This window comes from Polistes canadensis, unplaced genomic scaffold (assembly GCF_001313835.1).
Source record: "Polistes canadensis isolate GaletaPanama2010 unplaced genomic scaffold, ASM131383v1 scaffold_13, whole genome shotgun sequence".
NCBI lineage: Eukaryota > Metazoa > Arthropoda > Insecta > Hymenoptera > Vespidae > Polistes > Polistes canadensis.
In genome coordinates this window covers 230515-233864 of record NW_014569560.1, presented here as the reverse complement: position 1 = coordinate 233864, position 3350 = coordinate 230515, and positions in this window count along the sequence as shown.

Sequence of the window (3350 nt, the reverse complement as noted above, 5' to 3'; positions counted from 1 at the left end):
TTAGTTCCATCTTTATATCCTCGTTTTACATGCTCTTCTATGAAAAGTTATCTATACCATCGAGTACTGTGGTCTGAAAAAAAAAAAAAAAAAAAGAAAAAAGATTACTTCGTGATCCGCCCTACTCTTTTTGATGGTCTCGGAGTTCATATAGCAGGATTTTTACGACATCGAATTTACATATTTACGATAGGTACGCTTATATCTCGCGGTAAATCGTGAATAAAAAAAAAAAATACATTTCAGTTTGTGAATGGATACACCACACACACACACATACAGAAATACGCGTATGTAAGTTTTTATACAATCTTATTTTGTTCCTGAAAAGAAATCTAGAATCATTGTAGACACTGATTGTGAGTTATAACTGGTATCGGTAATTCTTTTATATCGAAGATTCTCAATTTTCGATATACTTTTCGAATTCCTCGTTATCCCTCATATCAGTTCTTGTTTTACGGTCAAATATATCGATGATATTATTATATCGATGCGTTTGTTCGTTGAGAAAATACGACGATATATTATATTTTTCTCTATTCAAAATAAATAATATAAATTGAAAGAGTAATCCGTTAAAGAAAAGAAATAACCAAACGAAAATAAACAAATGGTTACTAACAACGATGAATTGAAAAAAAATTCGATTAAATATTATAATAAATAAAACGTTCGAAAAAAATGTAACGAAATATGCCGCAACATTGATACCTTAGAAAAATAATTCGATAGATCGTAAATAATATATTTATTAATATTTATTAAAATCTTTTATTATCTCGCGCGAATATAATTAATTTCATTATTAAAATTACTAAAAAAAAAAAAAAAAGAAAAAATTGAAACAAAATATTGTCCGTTTTCAGTGAAAAATCAATAATAATGGTTGGACAAATGAAAATGAAAATTCATCAGTAATAATAGAAAAATAAAATATTCCAATGAATTAATTTCTAACGATCAATTTATTTTGAGCAAAGAAAAAAGGGACTTATAGGATTGTTCGAAATCAATTGGGATTGGACAGATTTCACTCATGATGAACGATTACTCCCCCCGTATAAGGAAAGAACCCCATATTCTATGTTCCTACTACCACCCTCCTTTTATTATCCCAACTATTTTTGCACGAATCAACGAATTGGCAGACGTTTTCCAAACGGATTTTCGAAAATCGACGAAAATTACCTTTTGTATCCTTAGGAGACACATCAATAACTGACAGGAGAGAGAGAATAAGGACACCAACCCGTGCGTTCATCGATCTTTTCTTTTCAAGATGAAGATAATCGAACAAGGCTTGTGTTACATATTTGACGTTATACCGATAGTAATAGCATTCTTTCTATCAAAATGATAAATATTTCAAAAAGAATCTAATTTTTCTCATTCGCTCATTTATTTCTTAATTTTCTTTTTTTTTTAATATTTTTTGTGAGAATCTTGAGAAAGAAAAAGAGATATTTCACCCACAATAAGGCACGAGAAAACGAAAAGGGATAATATCGAATTGAAGAAATAAAAAAAAGAAAGGAAAGATCGTATTATATACGTTTAAAATTAACCTTACTACTTTCGAGATTGAAAGTTCTATTTTCTTTAATCTTTAAATAGATGTGGGATAGTTTATGTCTTATAAAAAATGTACAACTTAATTTAGTTTAATGCACATTGTATAATATATTTCTCAAAAATTTATTTCTCTAATTAATTACTTCCAAGTATAACGTTCTTTGATTTTATTTTTATTTTTAACGTATAAAAATCAATCGACCGTTTTATTTGTTTCTTTAATCCACAAACGCGCCTGGATTTATTTTATTTACAAGACACGCGAACTTTGACTTAATCGTTGGAAAAAATATGGGCGAGACGCATTTAATCGTATAAATAATTTCCACGCGAACGTGCGAATACATTTATTTTTATTTTTATCGAGCTAATGATTTTTCAAGATCAATAAACATCATACATGACATGATGGCATTCGAGGATTAATTAAAATCGATTTTCATATATAGATAAAGGAAATATTTCGCGTATTTTCTATCCCAACTCGTAACATTTTTATCATTCAACTTTATCATATTCCTTCCGTATTTCATTTTATGGTTTAACGAAAAATCCTTCCTTTCCCAATTACATAAATACAATATAAAAAAAAAAAAACTAGCAAACGCCAATGCACACCATAACAACACTACAGATAAATAAAAAATAGAAGAATCGATTGGAAAGGGGAAAGAAGAAGGAAGAGGATTGGGAACTTACAATTTTTACTCGTTTTGAATTGGGTTTATATCGAAAGTAAAAGAAAATCATAAACTTTCGATTCGAAAACTTATTCATCGATTTTCTAATATATATATTATTTCTCTCTCTCTCTATTTCTTTTATTCTTGAAAAATGCAGAACGCGTTACAAAACGCTTTTAAGGATTTTCCTCCTTTTCGTCTTTTCGCCATTCCATTTTTGCGGATTCAAAGAAAAAAGAAAAAAAAAAGGAATAGAAGAACGTCGTTTCGGGAAATCCATCTTAGTGAATATATTCGTTCCTTGTTCTCTCTCTCTCTCTCTCTTTCTCTTTTCTTATTTTCTCTCAATCTTCAACGAATCGTTCCGAAAACGAAAGATCTCAAGAGGTTCGTGCTGCTGTTACGCGTCGGATTATTGAAATTTTTCGAGAATATTGAAAATTCTTACCAATCAAGAACGCCAAGAATGTCGTTGTTGATGTAACGCCTGTTGAGTTATCGTTAACCCGAAGATGATCAGGTATGTCACCCTCCGTATTTTATGCAATTCCGCACACTTGTAACAGTCCATAAAATTATTCATCGCGCCTTTAAACATGGAATACAACCGATTGTGAAAAAACGTGAAAAAAGGGTGCAATCTCAGGAATACTTAGAACTATATTTGCTGTAAAATTTTTAAATAACAGTATATATGTAATATTTAGTTTTTGTGTGTGCCTTCAGAAATGCAATTTTTACATATATTTTGAAGAGTAATAATTTAAGACGTTCAAATAGAAGAAAATTAAAAAGAGTAGAAGATAAATCCAATGACGATCACCTGTAACAAAAAGAAAAATATATTATTCATACAATCAAGTGACACAATAGCCTGACATATAAATCGTCCAATTGGCAGATGCACTTTTAGATAGAATTCTTTATTTATTTTAATCAAATTCATATTTACCGTTGCAATAAAATAACATTTAAACGCGTGATTTTACATTTACATAAAAGATATATAAAAACAAAGGGAAAAATAGAAATATTAGGTTACAAAAAAGATAAAATATCTAATAATAATTATGAAATACTTATAGAAAAGAA